Source organism: Taudactylus pleione, unplaced genomic scaffold (genome assembly GCF_031769625.1).
Source record: "Taudactylus pleione unplaced genomic scaffold, aTauple2 ptg000975l, whole genome shotgun sequence".
NCBI lineage: Eukaryota > Metazoa > Chordata > Amphibia > Anura > Myobatrachidae > Taudactylus > Taudactylus pleione.
This window is the reverse complement of record NW_028285376.1, coordinates 259,303-281,813: the sequence shown is the minus strand read 5'-3', so window position 1 is coordinate 281,813 and position 22,511 is coordinate 259,303. Positions and strand designations below refer to the sequence as shown.

General features: G+C 41.9%; 1 protein-coding gene across 2 annotated transcripts in view; it reads right to left on the bottom strand.

Moving 5' to 3' along the window:
* Positions 1-22,511, bottom strand: part of SEPTIN8 (septin 8) — a 117,758-nt gene that overhangs the window by 11,190 nt on the left and 84,057 nt on the right. The window lies entirely within an intron of this gene.

Sequence of the window (22,511 nt, the reverse complement as noted above, 5' to 3'; positions counted from 1 at the left end):
TCCTCTTCACCCAGACCTTCTGCAGTCGTCCACCCCAACTTAGTGCTCCTGCGTTTAACGGGGTGGATCCTTATCCCGATATCTTTAGACCCAGAGGCATCCCAGACTCGGTTATTCCCACCATGCTTCACGCCCAGAATCTGGTGTCGGCTGCGCTTTATCATCGCATATGGTGCTCTGATGTGACATGGTTTTCAGTCGGGGCCTATCGTCTGGGACTTTTTTCGGTTGTTCAGTTTTATGTTTTTTTTTTCTGCAGACGGGATTAGATTAGGTTTTCGCCTAGGATCTTTGAAAGTGCAGGCTCTGCTCTTTCAACGCACGTTGACCCTCATACCTGAGGTGCAGATGTTTCGTATGGGGGGTTGTGGGTGCAGTCTCCTTTTGTACCATCTATAGCTCCCTGGGACTTGAAGTTGGTATATTTGTTTATTCCGTCGTCTTTGTTTGAACCTCTTGAAGAGGTTGATATTCAGTATTTGTCTTGGAAGACTGTCCTCCTGGCTTTGGCTCATAGAGTTTTGGAAGGGGGGCTCTGTCCTATAAGCCTTACCGTGTGTTTCGTGATAGGGCGGTACTCAGGACGGTAGCCATCTTATTTCCTAGGTTGTCGGCTTTCCACATAAATCGGCCTATTGTGATACCTTCTCTGGTAGAGGACTCGAGTGTTTCTTCTACCCTAGATGTGGTTCGAGACCTCCGCATCTCCATTGCTAGGATGGCGCCCTCCGCGAGTCGGAGTCGTTTTTTGTCCTCTATGATGCTGTTCGAAGGAATTGGCCAGGGTCCAAGCAGATGTTGGCAGGTTGGATTAGGCTGGCTATCCATCAAGCTTATATCAGATTTGGTCATCCGTCTCTTTTGTCCATTTCAACTTATTCCACACGTACTGTGGGTGCGTCTTCTGTTCACACCATTGTGAAGTTTTACAGATTTGATTCGTTTGCGGCTTCAACTTCCAGTATTGCCCGTTTTGTTCTGCAGGTTCCTCAGAGCGCTCCCGCCCGTGGGGAAAACTTTGGGACGTCCCTAGCGTAAGCACCTCCAGTGTCCCCTAGTGGATGAAAGAGAAAATGGGATTTTGGTACTTACCGGTAAATCCTTTTCTCTGATTCCACAGGGGACACTGGACGCCCACCTCAGCACTCTTCGCCTGCCTGTTAGTTCCGTATGTTGTATGGTTTTGTTGTTGTGTGATCTTCTCTTTACTCCTGTTGTTCTCCATCTCCTATCGGTCTTCATTTTCTAAACTGAGGGCTGCTGGGGAATAGAGGGGGAGGAGCTTCACATTTCTAGATTAATTAAAGTGCCCAGCTCCAGCTATCCACGCCTCTATACCCCAGCGTAAGCACCTCCAGTGTCCCCTGTGGAATCAGAGAAAAGGATTTACCGGTAAGTACCAAAATCCCATTTTCTCTCTCTCCACAGAGTATTCAGGCTACTGTAGAGTGCAGGTATTACCAGTTTCAATACATTGTTTATTTAGCTATCTATAATATACATAGTGACAGATAAGATAATTTGCAAACGAACTCCAACCTTTATTTTATATAGCCAAATAGTGATATTTAATTATAGTATTAAGTCTCCTTTATCTCCCAGATTCAGAAACAAGGAACAGAAAAGGTTTCTGTATGAAGGTTACTCCAACTCTGTGTACAAACTTCGAAATTAAAAATAGTGTTATACTTTAAATATTAAGTCTCTGATACAATATTTTTAATGGAATATAGCCCCTTTTTTAAATGTTAGAAAATATATCTAGTAATTCCCTTACTCTGGCTTTTTTTTTTTTTCATCAATACATTTGTATTGAGTATAATGCTAAATATTTATGGGGTTACAGAAAAAAGAAAAGGGAAAACCACATGGGAGTACAAATAAGGGAACAGAAAAACAAGTAAAAAGAAAAAGAGGGGGGGGGGGGTGGTGTAACAGTACATCCAAAGACATCAAACAAATATTAAATCCATTGGTACAGAAATTGTGAATAAATTAGGTGTCTGAACCCCCCTGTTGGAGCTTGTTTAAGTTGAGAGTTGGGGAGAAACTTTGAATTTGGGTGTGGAGGAGGAGCACCCTTTCCTCATGAAATGTAAAATGACACCCTTGGCAACTATACAATAGGTGAGGAAGGGGCCATAGACTAGGCGACCCCCATCTCCATGTCAAAATTAAATTGTGTTTTTGCTATAACTTTGGCAAATGTTGAGCTATAGTAGCCCTAGCAGATATCAAAATATGACCGAGCACATAACAGTCATATTTAAGGACAGGAATGGGATACCAATGTAGAAGGGCAAGGGAGGGATCTAGAGGAAGGGTGAGACCTAAAACATCTTGTTTGAGAGTAAATACTTCTTCCCAAAGAGGATGTAAAATAGGACCGTCCCAAAAAACATGGAGGATAGAATCTTCAGAGTGGCAAAGGCGTCAGCAAAATTTTGAAACTGTGGTTCAAATTTTATGTAACCTAGAGGGGCTCAGATATAATCTATTTAAAAGTTTGACATGCATCTCAATATGGTTAGAACATTTACCTAAAGAAAAAGAAGAGAGATGAATAGTCTCCCATTGTTTGAGGGTAAAAGAACGTTGAAGGTCTCTTTCCACTGAAGTTGAACAGATGTTTTAATTGTCAAATCTGTAAGGGACAATAGGGAATACCAATAAGATATAGCACCACGGGAGGAAGGTGTATAAAATTTACTAAAAATTTGACTCAGAGGTGTCTGAAATACTGTGGGACCTGTGCGCCTCAGGGCAGGGCTTGACAAATTTTTGTAAAATCTAGGCGCCATCTTCAAAGTTTAGGCGCCAGACCATTTTCCATTACCAAAATATATGAAAGCTTGTATAGACCACCACACATGCCCTTTCAGTGCCGATCAACCTCCCCACATGCCATCAAATCACAACACATGGCTCTTTAATGGTCATCGGATTCTGCAACATGCCCATACCAGCCCCTGTAATAGTGCCCCCAGTAGTAAGCCCCCTGTAATAGAGCTGTGTGGACACACTAAAAAAACAAAACAATACTTACCTAAGCCCCCGATCCTTGGAAAACTTGGTCGCAAGGACTAGAATCTTAGTCGCCACGGCGACCGGGATTTGTCGAGCCCTGCATCAGGGCATACCTATGTATAAGTTGGAGATAGTAAAACCAAGCTGAGGGACTTAATGGATACTTAACACAGAGGTCTGTATATGATAAAATAGAAGGAATGAGGAAAAAATTATCTGCCAGGGACTCAGTACCCAGACGCATCCAGTAGGACATATTGAGGCTGGGTAGTGCATTGTCCAATGCTTGAAGGGAAACCTTCCTAGTGGGAAGGACAAAATCAATGCGAGTCGGGAGGTTGAGATCCCAAACTTTTAAGTATCAAGGACTGTTTTAGGCATTGGTGAGAGTTGTGGTCTAAGTTGTTGGGGCAACCAAAGAAGGTCTGGAAGAGGAAATCTCCTAAGAAGGGTGCATTCCAGGTCTACCCAAGATTTAATACGGGGGGAAGGAACCAGTAACATACTTGGGGAAAGCAGGGCTGCTTCATGGTATCTAGTCAGATCGGGGAGATTGAGGCCCCCTGTGGTTTAGAACAAACCATACGACTATAAGCCATTCTTGGGGCTTTACATTTCCACACATAGGAGATCATCAATCGTCACATCTGATGTAGTAATTCTTACTGTGGCATTTCAATATTTTGCAGATTCATTGAAAGGGGACTATTACGATTGTTTCTACAGAGTAATTATTTTTAATGGAAAATAAAGTCCAGGTTTTAGTTTAGATATAGTGCCTCCATACAAATATACACTCACCAAGAATATTCTTATTTAGGAGAGCACCTTCACATTAGAAATTAGTTTTATATTGATTGCATTCTTCAATCTATATGACAGTCATATAGTGGGGAAGGCTCTATTTTGGATGTGGCTATAATTTACAGAACTCTGAGATCTAGAAGTGCATTGCTTGTACTAGAAAGTCTAGAGCACGGGCTGGTGCTCCAGGTCCAAATTAAGTTATCTATGGTCCATGTGATAGGCAAAACCAGTGCTGGTGGTTGCCAATCATAAAATGTATGGGCAAGTAGAAACCCAACTGTGTCCTCAAGCGCATCACTGACCCTAAGGATGACATAGATGCCGACATACCTTTTTTTTTTTTTTTTATTGTTTGTTGGAGTAGATTTGGAAATTAGCCTGATATGACCACCTCCAGAGTTTTGTAAGTAATGTTGGATTTTATTTATTTTAAGGATATAAAATATACATCTTTTTAAACATTTTTTCATTTTACTGAAAATGTGCCAAACTTAATATTACATCCAACCTATTACCAAACACCAATGTTTTGTTTTTGGTCTCTGGTTTAAAATTTAGCATCCTGTTATATTCACCAAGCATTGCCGGATTTAAGCATTTTAAATTACCTAGTTACATCTATTAACTATTACATGGTTAGAAGAAGGGCCTTTTTATGATTACTAGTATTGTAGACCTGTCAATCACTGGGTCAGTACCTAATTTTCCTGGCTTTGCAGTTTTTTTGCTTTTCCTTACCGCTGCCATTTTTATCTGCCACCTCACCCCTGCGCTTTGTTTATTCTAATATGTTATACCTATGTTTGTGAAGGAGTGCTCATGATTGAAATATATCATTGGGAGAGATCTAATAACGACATCCTGATCATATCCAAGCACTACCACAATCCGATATTTTTCAAGTCTCTAAAACTGCAATTTTTACTCACCGTTAAATCTCTTCCTTGGAGTCCATCTGGGGGGATGCTTTACATCTGGGTTATGAATGGTGAAGGATGGAGTCTGACACTAACTAGTTTGAAACTGGCTCCCACCCCCTATATAACCCCTCCCCTTCCACCGTAAGCTCAGTCTGATGTTTAACAAAGCCGTAGAATGAGCCATGGAAGAGTGAGAAACCAGAAACTACAGGTGTCTAGTATGAACCAAACAAGGGAGCGACCTTGGCATCCCCCAGATGGACTCTGAGGAAAAGATTTTACGGTGAGCGGGACCAAGATCCGTACCTTGGAAGTTTCTTGTTGAACCCTAGTATGTTAGGGACCTACCCTACAGAGGTTACCTGGATATAGTGGGTAGGCCCATAACCTTGGCCATGATTATGCTAAAAACCTCTTGATTGCAAAATTTTATTGCACAATGTATTTATATATAATCAGTAAGTTGGAGTTGTTGTGCACCTGTGATTTGTCTGTTTCTGTTCCTGCGATAAGTCTCAACAGGTAGTGCCTCCCATTATATATATTCAGGGTGTGCAGTCCAGGAATCTTTCCTATACACAAGTTTCTTGTTGAGACAAGAAGCCATTAGATCTATGTCTGGAGATCCCATTAGGCAACTTTCTGCAAACACCTCCTGGTGTAATTCCCATTTCTCTGGGTGCACACTGGTGACTTAAGAAGTCCTCCTTACAGTTGTCCAGCCCTGGAATGTAAATTGCAGAAATAGCTGGAACCCAATGTTCTGCCCAATGAAGGATGTGAGAAACCTCCCTCATTGCAGGCCAGCTGTGTGCGCCACCTTGCTTGTTTATTTAAGCACCTGCTGTGGCATTGTCTGATTTGTATTTGCACTGGTAAATTCCTCAACTGGCATTAAACTGAATCAATGCATATCAAATTGCCCTTAGTTCCAGAATATTGATGGGAAGAAAGGTTTTCTGGACAGACCAAAGACCCTGTAAGTGTCTGTCTGGAACCACCGCCCCACAGTCTGTTAGGCTGGCATCTGTGGTGACAATGGTCCAATTTATTACTGACAATTGACAACCTATGTTCAGATTTGTCTCCTGAAGCCACCACCGAAGAGACTTCTGGGTCTGCAGAGACTATCTGAAAATTTGCCTGTTTAATCGTGGGTCTGGTTTCACCCATCGATGAAGCAAATTGGCTTTGTAGAGGTCGGAATCTAAGAAAAGGAACTGCTTCGAATGAAGCTACCATTTTTCCCAGTATCTGCATGGCCCTGAGAACCGAAATATGAGACATCTGTAAAATGGTCCTTATTCTGGATTGAAGATCCTGAATCTTTGCCTGATGAAGAAAACTCTGTGACACTGGGTGACCCAAAAATAGCATCCTTTGAGATGGAATTAAATTTGAATTGTGAAAATTGATGATCCAGATGTTGTGGCAATAGGGCTATTGATGGAGCTCTTATCAACAAAACATCTAGATAAGCCAACACATTTATTCCCTCAGGCCTGAGTAGAGAAGTAGAGAGATCAGGTGTACCATAACCTTTATAAAAACTCTAGGAGCAATGGCCAAACCAAATGGCAGAGCCTGAAACTGGGAATTCCAATGTCCAACTGCAAACAGCAGAAGATGCTGATGACCTCTCCATATATGAATATGGGCATCCTTGATATCTATGGAAGCCAGAAAAACTTCTTCCTCTATAGAACAAATGTGACCTTATTGACTCCATCTTGAATTTCTCCAAGTGAAGATACGCATTTAACCCCCTGAGGTTGAGAATGGGACGAAACAACCCTTCCAGTTTGTCTACTAAGGACTGGAGTAAAACCCCAGGCCTTGCTGTAGTACCGGAACTGGAATAATTACTCTGCAGTTGGAAAGTGCAGATGCCTGCATGAGAGCCGTCTTTCTGCAACTTTCCCCAGGGAGAGGAGTGGAAAAAAATATTTTGGAACAGGACCCTCCACATGCAAAATGTAACCCCTGGTTACTATTTGACCTACCCAAAAATGAAATTAATCCAAGTTTCCCGGAACCTGAGTACGAGTCCCAGTCCTTTGATAGTCATTTGGATTGACCTGCTGGCTTCACAGCAGGACGAATGGTTCCAAGGAAACTGTCCCCTAACAGTCCCTCCTCGGGAACCTCAAGGTCCACCTTGGAAGGCCTGAAAGCTTTTTTAGGCTTGAGTCCGACAGGAACGAATCCTAGGAGATTTTGTTTTAGGTGTAGTTACAGGAAGGTAAGGACTTTTTCCTCTTGTAACCTGAGAATTTGTTAATTCTGACCCAAGCAAAGAACCTCCCTGAAAAGGCAATGCCTCTAAAGCATGTTTGGATTCTGTTTCTGCCTTCCATGATTTAAGCCATTGCGCATGCCTGGCGGAAAACACCAAAGCGGAAATATGAGACTGTACCTGAATAGTATCCATTAAAGCGTCGCCTATATAGATGAAAGCTTCTGAAATCTGTTCAGCTAAAGCGTTCGCTTCAGGCACATCCCCTGATTGAAAACCAGTAATCATCTGGTTCAGCCAAGGATTGATAGCTTTTAACACCCAGGCGCTGGCCAGAATTGACCGTAGCGATACTCCTGACAGGGTGAATAAAGATTTAAGTACAGCCTCATTCTTTCTATCCAAAGAATCTTTAGGAGTTACAGACTGGAGTAGTGGGAATAACAGTATTCCTGACCCAACCTAGCAATAGGAGCATCCACCATTGGTGGAACTTCCCAAAGCTTGGTATCCTCTTCTGAAAAAGGATAAAGACCCCTAAATTTCTTTGGTATACAAATTTAGAATCAGGCTTCCTTTTAATATTTCCACAAAATGTGAAAATTCTGAGAAAACAGATACAAATTTCTTCTTGCGTTTAAAGAAAGAAAGAAACTGAACTAGTCTGTGGAACAGCTGTATCCTGTAACTGCAGAGTTTCTCTGACTGCATCTATCAACATAAAAACTCCTGAATCTGAATGGGAGTCACCCTCCCAATTTGAGGTGTTTTCCCAGTCATAATCCAATTTCCCTTCTTTCTGGGAAGGAGTGGCTGATGCTTCTCCTGGAAAATCTAATGAGGAATGGCTTGCTCGTCTTTTAACGGTCATAGCCCCAGCAGACGGTATCATTTTGTTTAGGGATGTTGCCATCTGAGTGAGACATCATTCCATATTCTGAGCCCATTTTGGCTCTACCGCGGGATCAGATAAAGTAAGAACCTGAGTACGGGTTATCATACAATTTTCTTGAAAGTGATGTAATTCACCTATGGCATCCGCCATAGATCTGGCCCAATCAGACATCATTGGCTGTTCGGCCAAATCTTGTGATGAAACCTGTGAACAACTGGCACAGAGTGACCCTGGGTCCGTACTCTTTGGTAATTTATTCTCACATTTTATACAAGTATAAACAGTGACTGGTTTCTTAGAACCATTGTTTATTCATACTCACACAGAAAGACAGGCCTAATCAAAACAGCTACCTACATTTCCATAGAAAGATGTATAGCACTGATTTGAAATAATAAAAACAAGAGGTTAAATTAGGATCCTATTCACCCATGTGTTTGCATGTATCTGCAGAAACAAAAGGCAAATCTTACATACCTCTGTATGACACTGCCAAAATTTCAGAAAATATAGTGCAGTAAGAATGCTTATACATATAAGCCCATAAACAATAGGTTAACTACATCAAGTAATAATCCTATTAACTGCTTAGCTTGTGTGCCTCTGTCCCCCAGTATCTGCTGTGCTGTGCAGCCTTCTTTTCAGCAGCAAGTACTGCTGCTAATTAAATACCTGGGGAAGGCGTGGACAGCCGCGGTCATCCTGCTTACTCAGGACAGCTGAAGCTATAGCCTCCTGTGTTTCGGAGGCTATCCAGTCTAATGACGTCACTTCTGCACGACTACACGTGCAGCGCCGTCTTGCGCACTCCCGCCACCTGTTTACCTATAGCCTCCGCTGTTCCCCGTAGACTACCAGTGGCCCAGTTGATTGCACGTGGAAGTCAGGCAGCAGTGATGAGTGTCACGGCTGCCGACACTTGAGACTCCTGGAGGGAGGCAGGCTCACGAGGCACAATAAACTGGGGTGGTTTTAGGAATAACCTTTCCATGAAACTCAGTAGCACAGGATAAAAGTAAAATAGAATTAATTCACATAAGAATTATAAACAACAAGGTCTCAAATAAAGTCTCAAACAGCACAGAGGTTCACATATGCAATAATATGTATAGGAGAGAATCCCCTAATATATATAAGCAGTCTATATCATATAAGAACTAACGTGGTAGGGAAGCCCGAGTCCAGAATGAGGCTAACACCTCAGGATGACATTAAGGACCTTTGCCAGGGTAGAACCCTGTAGTAATGGAAATCCGGAGCAGAACGGACCCTGCAGAATAGTATAGTTCCGGGACAGGGCCGTGCCCTGCGGTGCAGTGAGAACCTTGTGGAGTAGTGAAGTCGGAGCAGGGTTAATCCTTGTAAAACGCTGAGATTCCAGGGCAGGGTTGAGCCCTGCAGCGTGGCTAGAGTTCGGAGCAGGGTGAGCCCTGTGATGCGGAGAAGATTGTAGCGGGGTTGAGCCCCGTGATGCGGAGAAGATTGCAGCGGGGTTGAGCTCCGTGACGCGGAGAAGATTGCAGCTGGGTTGAGCCCCGTGATGCGGAGAAGATTGTAGCAGAGTTGGGCCCTGGAGTGTGGCTAGGGTTCGGAGCGGGGTTGAGCCCCGTGACGTGGAGATGACACTGGAACGCTGCAGTTGACAACTGTAACAAGGATGAGTTCAATATCCACAGGAACGAAAATACAACAGGTAAAGTGCAGCACAATGATGGAGCAGAAAGCAATACTTAGACAATAGGAATGCTGGGCTCTGTAGTGCAGCGGATAACTGTTATATTCCAGATGAACTTCTGATACCAAAGTCCACAGCAATCCACAGGCACAGCAAGGATCTGACAGGAGTCCAAGAAAAGACCTGAAAGCAATGTTGCACAGACACTGAGACACAGTTAGTGACAGGCTTTATACTAGAGGTCTGTGATCCATAGGAAGTTTCAGAACATGTGACCCAAATAGAATCAGGTTTGAAATAATGAGCAATCTAGGAATCCCACAACCTGACGACACCTGGGTAACAGATTATCACTTTAACACTCTATCCCCTGAACGAGAAGCATGCCAGCAAGCAGGATATCTCATCCAACGACCACAATGGAACTTTGGCAAAAATAGTCTATCTTTATGTACTAAAATAGTCGCAGTCCTGACAGTAACCATCCCCCCCCTCCTTTTTTGGGTGGTCTCCAAACACCCTCCAGTGTTTAAAGGGAATTTAGCATGAAAATTACGTATCATCTTAGAGCATGGACATCGGAATCTTTAATCCAAGATCTCTCTTTCGGACCATAACCTGTCCAGTCTACAAGGTATTGCAATTGATTTTGATGCTTATGTGAATCCAGAATCTTATCGATCTCAAACTCCAGACCTCAAGCAGATTAAGAATCAATGGTCTAAGCAAAGAGACATGAAAGGTGTTAGGTACACGCATGGTTGGAGGTAACTGTAACTTACATGCCACTGGGTTGATCATTTTTATAATACAAAAAGGACCAATATACAGGGGAGCAAACTTCATGGTAGGTACCTTAAGTCGCAGATTTCTAGTAGACAACCAGACACAATCCACAACAGAACATTTAGGAACAGCCGAACGTTTTCTATCAGAAAAGGTTTTATAATTATGAGAGGCTTTCCTAAGACACTTATGTACCGGTCTCCAAATTCCAGAAAAATATTGCAGGGTAGCTTTAGCTGCAGGGACGTCCATAGTAGGAATTGACTGAAGCTCAGGAACTTGAGGATGTCGACCATTATTATCTCGTCTGGAACTTCAGCAAGCTCCTCTCCTTAAAGCTCAGCAGCATGCTGCTGCTCTGTAATCCCTCCAAAGGCCCAGGGAAGAACCCCCTAGGATTGAAAGTGGCGTGGTGCTGTGTGAGCCCGGGGAGGTATGAGACAAGCCGACTCTACAGACACGTGAGTAATAACAAGCCCCGGCCAATCTGCTCAAAAGCAGCCTGGAAGCAGTTTTTAATGGCAAATAAGATTCTCTATGCTTTAGCAATAAATCTTACCTTTTTGCCTGCAGCACCTCAGATGTGTGTCTGGCATGGAGAGAGACCCAGGGACATGGTAGTTTGGTGACTCTCTCAAGGACCGTCTTAAGAGTGGGATGTAGGTTCACACAGACCTCTATTCTATCTAACTCCCACTCTGTTAGTGCTTGTCGCCTGTTGCCAGGAACTAAGCACCCAAATTTAAAACATTAAAATAAAGAAATAAAACCTAGCTAAAAAGCTAGGAACTAGCCAGTACCCTTTCCAAAGCACTAAACACAAGACTGAGCTTACGGTGTAGTTTTACTTCAGTAACATCTGACAAAAAGTCTAAAAACACTGAAGCAGCAAACCTTGTGAAACCAATACTTGTGTCATTCTCAAAACTTTTGGCTGTAGGGGTGGGAACCAGTTTCAAACTAGTTAGTATCCGACTACACCCTTCACTATGCAAAACCCAGATGTAAGGCATCCCATATATGGATGAAAAAGGAATGATTAGAGATTGCTAATGGGTACAGTTGGCTTCCTAGTGACTAACTTGCTGGATAATAAATGCATATTTTACTCCCCTCTGCCTCCATCCTTCAAGTACATCTTCTACCACTAGTTTACCTCTGTCCTGTATCATCGCATTCTAGCAAGATAGGATTATTCAGATAATGGTCTAGCTATTTATTGGAAAAACTGGATAAGTACTCCCATATCAGTTTTTTGTTTTGTGGCAAGATCAGGGAAAGGGTGCCGTCCCCTGTGGTAAACGGGTGCACTTACCATGCAGCAGCCAAGTAGTAGTACACCATTCCAGCACCTTGGTACAAGCAACCACAGCTAGTTTTATTATCAGCACAAAAATAAAACCTAAAAGTAAAGTCTGGCCTGTTTGGCTCTAACTTAACAAAATTATTCACTTTCTTAGAGTGGAAGGACCCAATGTTCCTCTGATAAAACAGTAGTCTTTAACACAGTACTTGCATCCAGTAATCAGTGTCTCTCAACAGGCCTCTGACCTACTCCCCAGGCAGTGAGAGACTGACACTCAAGGCTGCTAAGTAGTTTCTGTCTACCAGACAGAAGCTAAAAGCCTTTGGCATATATATCTCCCCTTGACAACCTTCCAAGTGTTTTTGTCACAGTTGTTTAAAGTGCAAGCATTAAGCTTGCTAATTTACTGTATGACAGCGCTATGCAACAGACCACCATGTGCACAAAATATCTATATGGCCTTTATTTATTTTAAATTTTTTAGTGTTTCTGAGTGATTGGATAGTGATATAGGGTCTGATTCAGACACAATGCCTTTCGTTGCTGCGACCTTGTACGCAGTGGTTGTGAGAAAAGATGCAGATGTCACAACCACTGGGATTGGTATTGGTGGCCCACTAGCAGTGACTCAAGCCTGCCGCTTATATACAAAGATGCACCATTGGTAGCACCATCCAACTTCTTAGAATCCCTATGGTCGCTCAGAATGTCTGTCACAAGTAAGGGGCCGAAACCTTAACCACTGTATAGGAATTTGCAATCCATGGCTGTTGTGCCCTGCTTGAAATGCCCAGAACACGTCTGGGCTTTTAGTCACCACTCTCCAATTACCTCCCCCAAACAGTCCCTGTCTGTCAATCACTCTGCGTCCTAATCCACACTAGGACCGTAATTGCATAACCATCCCAGCACATGCGCAATCTGACTGATGCATGCCCAGACTAAAGACATTGGCCGTTTGCAACTGAAATGGACACTAGATCCACCTCTGAATCGGGCCCATAGTCTTACTAGTTAGCCATAAGCAGGGGTTGATTGGCAACATACAGTGGCATAAATAAGTTTTTATCTTGATTTCCTCTATTCTTCCATATTTGTCACACTTAATTGTTTGATATTCAAACAAAACTGGATATATGAGAGAGACAACATGAGCAATCACATTTATTGAAGGAAAAATGTCACTCGTGAAAAATTAACTGTCCCCATAAATGTAAGTGGTTGTGCTACTATTAGAAGCAATAACTGCACCAAAATGCTTCTGATAACTGGAGATCAGTCTTTACATTGCTGTGAAGGAATTGTTGCCCTGTCTTTGCATAATTGCTTTACTTCAGCCACATTGGAGGGTATACGAGCAGATCTGCCCGTTTACGGTCCAGCCACAGCATCTCAATTGGAATCAGGTTTCTGATTAGGCCACTCCAAAACATTTTGTTTTTGAGCCATTCAGAGGTGGACTTGCACTTGTACTGCGGTTGTTGTCTTGCTGCATAACCCAATTACCTATGAGTTTCAGAATTTTACAAAAGAGAGCAGAATTTATGATTCCCTTAATTGTGGCAAGTCACCCAGGTCCTGAAGCAGTAAAGCGTCCCCACACTACCACCACCATATTGACTGTTGGTATTGTATTCTTATTGTGGAATCTTGTGTTGGCATTATACCAGATGTAACTGGACCCATGTCTTCCAAGTTCTATTTTGTTTTCCCCGTCCACAGAACATTAGCCCATGAAGCTTCTTACTACAAGCTTTAATACCTCTAAATCTGAGGCCTTACCTATTATTATCCCTCTTACTACATTGTCCCTTCTCAAATAGAATTTTAAATATACTTGAAAGGAAATTTCCCTTACTTATTTTGGGATACAAATCCCATTCTCAATTAAGACTGTCTTTGATGTTAATTTAACCCTGTTGCTCTTTCATCTATCTGCTTTCATCACTACCTGGGGTACTTGTGAGATCTCATGCCTGGACCATATAGCTCCCTTCAAAATGACTCTACTCCCAAAACTGATGTACCCATTTCGAATTATCCCCTACCGTTTCCCTTCCAGTTACTTAGTGCTGTTTAAAAAAAACTTACATCATCTTGTTTGGAAAAACAAACCTCAATTAGCTGCTCATAAGATGACTGTTGAAGAGGTTTGGATGTATTCTTGCACAACTTAATAATAGGTTCCTGCCCTTTGGGCTAAAACCCTAGGTAGAACTAGGCTTTACTGAAGACTTGCTATGGATCCCTCAGAAAATCCGTCCCCTGCCTACATTTTGCCTATGAGCAATTTCTTATTCTTTACGTGTATAGAATAATGTCTTTCCAAGGGCTGAATGGGGCAACCTTCTCAGAAGGGGGGGGGGGGGGGGGAAGAGGCGTTAGCACCCTCAAACACATTCATGTCTAATCTCAGGTTCATGCCCACTAAGATCCAGTTATCTTCCTTTTCATTTCTTTATCGGTGTACCCAATGGTATTTTTTATGTATTGTATACACCTGCAGCTTTTAATTGTATTTAAATAGGTTCAAAATTCAGGGAAAAGGGAAAACTGGAATAATGGATCCTTGCACAAGTCCAACACTGCTAGTATTATACCAATTTGATTGTATTTGCCTTTAAGCATCTGTCTCTGGATGTTTGTTTTTGGTAACCACCCTCCCCTTTTTCTTTTTTCTCTACCCCTCCCTTTGATTATACAAAAAAATTATTGAATTTTAAAAAGATGAAGCTGACACTTTGTCTTTATCACACCGTGCAATATAATTTTTCCCGACTTTGATGGTTGTTCAGACTTTTTTCTGGCTCTTATCGTATAAATGACTGCATCAAAATAACATCTTTTTTTTTTTAAGATCTTGGCTTCAAGAGCCATAACATTAAATTTAACAGGATCTCCTGACAAAAAAAAATAAAATAAAAAAAAAAAAAATCGGTCCCTGGGGCTTGTCGAAGCAGAAGCCTTACCCTACTGCCACGTTAGCACCCCTGTGTACCAAATCCTCTGTGGACAGTTTAGTGCTACTAAGATCTCTGGAATCCCTTCCTTTCTTTATCTTCCTGTGTACTCAAGGGATCATTGGAATTGGGGGAAATATGTAGGCTAGATGGAACCACCATTGCATCTATTGGAAAGGCTAGTGGGTCCCTGGCTCTACAACAGAGGTGTCGAACTCTGGCCCTTCAGCTGCAGTGGAACTTCACATCCCAGCATGCACTTCCAGAATTTTACTATTAGGGAATGCTCAAGCTGTGGCAGGGCATTCTGGGATATGTAGTCCCACAGCAACTGGAGGGCCCGAGTTTGACACCACTACTCTACAACAAAACTGGCTGTTTTGTTGTTGAACCAAAAAGCAATTAGATCTCTCTCTGGTTGAGCCCATTGTTTCACCAGACTGTTGAAACCATCTTGGTGCATTGACCACCTGGAAGAACAAAGTAGAAACAGAGTCCTCCTTCCAATTCTCTATCCCTGGGACAAAGACGGCGGATATTGCTGGAACATGAATTTCTGCACAATAAAGGATTGACAAATTTTCTCACATTGCCAGAGGACTTTGTCACTCACTGGTGATTTATGTATGCTACTGCTGTAGCATTGTCTGACTGGATTATGAAGGGTTTTCCCTGATGATAAGTGACAGTAAAATCAGTTTTAATACATTGAAAAAAGGACAGATTGGAAATCTTGTTTCCTTCCTGAACTAAAGTCCCTGAAGATGATGGTTCAATATAACTGTCCACCCACTCTCCCGAGGCTGGCATCCGCTGTGAATAGTAAAGAATCCCGGATGAGAAACTCCTGGCCTTGTTCAAGTTTTCTGACATAGGGCCTGATTCAGACCCGCTCGCAAGCGAGTCGATGTTGGCCCAGTGCGCATGCACACGACAGAGCCAGCTCCGTCGTGCGCATGCGCGAGACCCTGATAGCGTTGGGCAGGCAGTCGCTCCGGGTCTCATATCAAAGGGGGCGTGCTGTCGATGTTGAGTGACAGCACGCCCCCTTTGGTGGGCGGCCCGGGGGTGTGGCTGGCCAGACGGAGGCGTTCCCATGGGAACGCCTACCGTCTAGGGCGTCCTCACTGATCTCACAAGTGATGTCAGTGGGAGTGCTTTCAGCTCTGATAGAGCCAAAAGCACTCTAGGGCTTGCGGCAACGAGACCCTACCACAAGGGTCTCGTCGCAAGCCCTATGGTCTTGACAATCGTGACCATCTTCCTGGAAGCTCGCTATAGCTGTGGGTGGTCACCCACAGCTATGCGAGCGGCCAGGAGGCCGCTCTAAAAAAAGAGGGACGGCCCTGATTCAGAGCGAGCACTCTGTCAGAGCGTCTGGCTCTGAATCAGGCCCATAGTCCACCATGTCTTATCTCTGTTGAAAGAATAATAAACTGTGCCGATAATCGATGTTTGGAACAAGACCAGCTCTTTAAAACATTTTACTGAAACATTCGAGAATGCAACCTCGCATACTGGACTACATGACAGCAGAGTCTTTCGCAGTAAATTCATACACCTGAGAACCGATGCACTTCTGACATTCAAAGTCCTTTGAACTAGCTTTTAATGTCTCTGATGTTTTCCTTCGGTAAAAAGACCCTTGCTAATCTGGTATTGGAAACCAAACCAAAAAACTTCATGTACTTACCCGGAATCATGTTGGGTTTTTGCCAGTTGATAACCCAGCCATGAGACTGTAGCACATGCACCACCTGTTCTGAATCCACTTTGAAAAGCAGATAGTCTAAATAAGTAACAACAATTATTCCTATAGATCTTAGCCACAGACCCGCATGTATCTGCAAAGTTCAATGCAGGTCTTCTAAGCCGAAAGGGGAGAGCCCTGAATTGCAAATGTCTTCCTCAGACTGCAAACCTTAAGACACTGATGGTCTTCCCAAATGGGCACGAATTGTAGATGTCTTCCTCCGATTGCAAACCTTAAGACACTGATAGTCTTCCCAAATGGGCAAATCAAGGTAGGTCTATACACACACCAAAAACTAATTTATCTTTGTTTATTACTGATCTTCCATTCCATTATGTATCGATCTACCTGCAGTCTTGTATTTAAATTCTTTAGATTTAAAATGGGTCTGACTCCCATCTTTTTTTTTCTACTACAATCGTGTTTTTAGTCCAAAAAACAAACTATTAATTTTTTTTTTCTACTTTCTTGAACAATCACTCCTGAATCCCGAAGGACGGTAATTGATTGATCTAAGGCTAGATACTTTTCTTTGTTGCTTGGTAACCTTGTTGAAAAGTATTTTTTCATGGTGGACCCGAAAGATTGAGATGTAACCTCTATTATACCAGTCACCCATTTGTCTGTCAGGGACCAGTGTAAAAAGGTCCTCTTCAGACAGCCACCCACACTCAGAGGTGTCTGTGCATGCCTCTCTCATCATGGAGCCTAGGCACTCCACCTTTCCCTGGCTCTTTCCTACTCATCCCTCTACATGCAACACCCTGGAATAAGAACTCCTGTGCTCTGGGCTGGAAGGATGTAGAAGACTGTTTTTGTTTAAAGGGTGGCTGAAAGTGTGAATTACCTACAGCACAGGTTCTCAAACTCGGTCCTCAGGACCCCTAACTGCATGTTTTTCAGGTCTCCTCAAAGAATCACAAGGGACAATTAGTCCACCTGTGGATCTTTTAAAATGTGTCCGTGAGTTCTGACTACACCTGTGCATCTGCTGGGTGACCTGGAAAATGAGAACTGTGTGGGGTCCTGAGGACTGAGTTTGAGAACCACTGCCCAACAGCACAGGTTCTCAAACTCAGTCCTCAGAAGCCCCTAACTGCATATTTTCCAGGTCTCACAGAATCACAAGTGAAATAATTAGCTCCACCTGTGGATCTTTTAAAATGTCAGTGAGTAATGACTACACCTGTGCACCTGCTGGGTATCCAGGAAAATGTGACCTTTGTGTAGTTCTGAGGACTGAGTTTGAGAACCTCTGCCCTACAGTATAGGTATGTATAGGGATATATGTATTTAAATCTCCTGTAGCCCAAGATTTTAATCTACTTCTGGGCCAAAAAAAAAAAAACAACTTTCCATCAAAAGGTAACCCATACAATAATGTGTTTTGGAATCCACATTATTACTTTTTATCATAGGATCTACCTGCCTTGCCGCAAGTGCTAATCCTGAAATTTTAAGTCTAACAAGAACGCATCTAAAGCAGCTTCACCCAAATCTGCTCCTATCTTAATTTGTTCTCAAATAGATCAGTGGTTCTCAAACTCTGTCCTCAGGACCCCAAAAAGTTCACATTTTCCATGTCACCCAACAAGAGGCAAAGGTGTATTTTTCACTCACTCACAATTTGAAAGATCCACAGGTGCAGCTAATTATTTAATTTGTGATTTTTGAGACACCTGGAAAACATGTACTGTTTGGGGTCCTAAGGACCAAGTTTGATAACCTGTGTACTAGAAAATAACGCAGACTCCAGTCTGTTGAGATGTAGTCATTATTCCGGCTGTTCGGATGCCAGAGCCAGAATCCAGACAATAACTATTGGGCATAGGGGGCGAATTAGGGTTAGGATGTGGAGGGGGGTGTAAGGTTAGGTTTAAGCTGCGGGGAGGGTTAGGGGAAGGGCAGTATACTTACCTCCAGCACCCAACCTAGGGCCATATTCAATTAGAAGCAAAAAGCAGTTTTTCGCGTGGTTTTTAGCAACATTTCCGTGTTTTGTTTTATTTTTCTACTCCGTATTCAATTTCATCTTCGCCTATGCAGAAAATCAAGGCACTGAAATAGGCGATTTTTTTTCACCTGCTATTCTGTGGAGATAGTGTGTAAAATCTATATTTATGGGTGCAGATGTTGGGAAACCACTCAAAACCCTTGGTACACCCTCCCCATCCCCCAAGGGGACAATTCCAGTATCTCCCCCAAAAAATGCCTTTGAAATTGGGGGCAAAAAAAGACAAAAGTGGGGGGACAACTTCAAAAACTAGCAAAATAAGCTTCTGGGGGTGTTCTAAGAAGAAGGCCAAGTGTTTTGGGGATTGCAGGTGCTTGTATGATGGAGAAATTTCACTTTTAGAGACATTAAAATGCTAGTACCCATTTTCAAGCACCCCAAATTTGATGGCACTACTTATTTTCACCAAAAAATACTGCTTAATGCCACTCTTCACCACTATTAAAAGGTTGCTAATAACAAGGATTTTAAGCAAATCCGTACCCTGATTAGTTTTATTAGGACTATAGGAACGCTTCTACATTGATTCCCAATGTTAGTGCATTTTTTTTGGGGGGGGGGGGTGGTTGAGGCTGATGTCCACAAGTCTGACAGTGCTTTGCACCTGTTCTGCATTCGCTGCTTGCCGTTTTCGTCTGTTTTGGAATTGAATACAGCGGAAAGAGGGGACACGCATCATAAGGTTCCACGTCCAAAGCACAATTTCGGCGAAAGGAAGAGCAGACTAAACTTTTCAGCGGGTGCGAAACTAATTGAATACCGCCTCTAGTCTGATAGATCAATCAAAAGTTCAGCCCAATTTTCCATTCCTTTAGCTACCCAAGCTGAAGAAATACTGGGCCCTTAATGCTGCCCTTGTGGCAACATCAATTGATTTTGCACTTCCAACCCGAGCCTTCCCTTAAAGAGACACTATGCAGATTAGGGAGAGTTGTAGCTTTAGAAATAGAAGAAATCAGGAAGGAGACAAAAAGGGGTAAACATAATATGCTGCAGATTTGAGAGATCGGCGAGGCCCGTGCAAGACTGCGCAGTGTTTAAAAGTAGCAGCCTTTTAGTAGGCAAAATCAACCTGGTTTTGCCTACTAAAATACTGTTACTTTAAAACATCAGGCATTCTGGTACAAGACTCGCCGATGTCTCAAAGCTGCAGCCTATTACGTTTACCCCAAAAAACATTTTAACACCACTGTACTCTACCCGAACACATCTTGGTGACCCAGTCAGTCCAACAATGTTCTTGGACCTCTCCAGAGACAAGCCACCTTCTTTATGCCTTTGGCCAATCAATTAACCCCCATGGAGGACAAAGCTGGATGTGGGAGGAAAATGGAGGAGAATGAAGGAAAGAGGAAGAATATGGGAAAGAGAAGGAAAGTGGCTCCATTGCACAAGCTCTCAGTTCTGATTATATGACTGGACCTCTTGGCATGAATGGTGGACCTGCAAATCAATCTATTTTAATGGGGGAGAAGGTGGACAGGAGAAGTAGTTGAAGAATGAAAAAACTGGTTTCTGGTACCTTGGACAGGTAAGATTATGTGTGGATATGCAACAAGGATGCTCTATATTGTGACACTGTCACTATGGTGCTCTCTGTATTGTACAACAAATGATAAAAAGGTCAAAGTATTTTTATATGGGGCACTCACTAATAACCCTCCCTGGAAAATCTGTAAGTTGAATATAATTATTATTAATAAAATGTATTTATACATTTCCAGCTGTATTGGTGAAATTAACATAAATATAAAAAGGTGAAAACTAAACAAAATGTGATGTACTGATGTCAGAGTATGACAAAGAATTGATGAATTAAAACCTTTATGGTGAACTCCTGTTCATTATAAAACAATAAGTATTCTTTATTCCCTTAAGTTTATTTAAATAAAGTTGTGGTTCTTTTAAAAATTCTGCATAGTCTTGGTATCAAGATAAAACTGCTACAGTATATTATATGTCACGTTTGCTCTTAACTGTTGCAATGAAAAGAAAATGGTTATGGTACCTCCTGTATTGTCTGTTCTTATATGTTGACTGTATGTAATACCTTATTCATATATTACACACCCCAATCAGCCATAACATTAAAACCACTTATAGGGGAAGTGAATAACATTGATTGTCTCTTACAATGGCATGGTTTGGACAGAGTTCAAGGTGTTATCTTGGGAATTTGGAGGTCAAGTCATCAAACAGATTGAGCATCTGTGGTATGTGCTGGAAAAAGAAGTCCAAACAATGGAGGCCCCACTGAGCAGCAGATCCTTTAAGTCCTGTAAGCTGTGAACATCTTTGTGCCAGATACCACAGGACACCTTCAGAGGTCTTGTGGAGTTAACGTCTTGACAGGTTAGAGCTGTTCTGGCAGCATGATGGGTACCTACACAATATTAGGCAGGCACTTTTAATGTCAAGGCTGACTAAAATGCCAGTATGATAAATTGTTGATGTAATATCCTATATTTATCTATGTTAATTATCCAGTCAATGTTAGACTGGTGTTGTTAATCTAGCTCCATGTGCTTCTTTATATGATCCATAACTGTAAGGACCCATTGATACATAAGGACTACGGCACCCCTTTCAAATGTATGACAGAGTTTGTAAAATAATGTTGTAGATGGTAAACAGATTTGTTATTACAAAACCAATCAATAGTCTAACTGGCACTATATGCTCAGTAAATATTATTTTAGTCTAGTGTGATTTGTCCCATGTAGCCATATATAATTATTCATGCAATAATAGGATGAGTTCTAACATTTAAATTACTTCTCCAATAGCTTTACCAGCAATTAGCTACCTCACTAAAATGGTACTTGCACAAGAGGACATGAAGTGAAAAATGTATGTGTTTTATCCCTCTTTAAAGGATTACTACATCAGAGTTAAAGAACTGGCAAAGTGTAATTTCTTCTCTATAGCTGTTTATTTCCATTTATGCAATTATACACTTCTGTATTGCTGCTTGTGATATGTCAGAGTTTAGTCCCATAATGATACATCTGGTAACACCTTTCAGTCACTAGTTAAATAGTTTTTATTATTGGAGAGCGATATATAAACTTCCTTTCTGACATTATGTGCTTAACAAATACATGCAGTTACTCCAGTTTAAGCGATCTCTGTATTGTAAGGTTGTCACTAACATGCTCTCTGTATTGTATGGTGGTCATTAGGATGCCCTCTGTATTGTATGACAATCTCTTGGATATGTTCTGTATTGTATGGCAGTTACTACAATTGGTCTTGAGATTTTATGGAGGTGGTTATTAGGATTCTCTCTGAATAATAGGACAAGCCTTAGCATGGTATGTATATAGTTTGTGGCACTAGATGTGGTCTGTATTGTATGGTGTTCATGAAATGCTTCTTGTATTGTATGGCACTCACAGAGATGCTCTCTGTGTATCGTATGGTGTCATTAGAATACTCTGTGTAATGTGTATGTCATTAGGATGCTCTCGATTATGGGTACTTGGGCAGAGGAAACATTTTATATTTTTTGAGTTGAGACCATTTTCACAATTTTTCCAATCTGCCTCTGGCCATAAACTACAGTTTGTGTACATTAGGGGGAGTTGTATGAAGCCTTTAAGATAAATAAGTGGAGAAGTTGCCCAAAGCAACCTATCAGCTTCCATCTCTGTCCAATGCTCCTTCTTAGACGTCATACTATTATTGTGAGGTTTCCTTATAAATCAGATGTCCCATTGAATAGGCATTTATAAACTATTGCCTATAACTGCTCTATGGAGAGCTTGCTCCAACTGACCATCTTGTTTTAGGCAGAAATGGCATCTGCAATGTTTCAAAATTATACTTTTTCTTTTTAATATGATGCAGCTTATTAGAATTCTGTGTAGATCTAGCAATGTGTGTTCAATACAAAATTGATAAAATGGAAATTATCTAGCATGAATAGGCTACTATCCTAAATCAGCTACCCCATACCAGGCATTACTACTCTATGTCTGAAGACAATAATGGAATGTAGTATCTTGCATGGAGGAACTATTTGAGTCTCATGTTTGTCCTAAAAGTTCGCTTCCTGGTTAAAAAGTAAAAGATAAAGAATAGACTTGATGGGGGCTATTCAAATGTTTAGCATACCCCCTGCTGGGAGTCT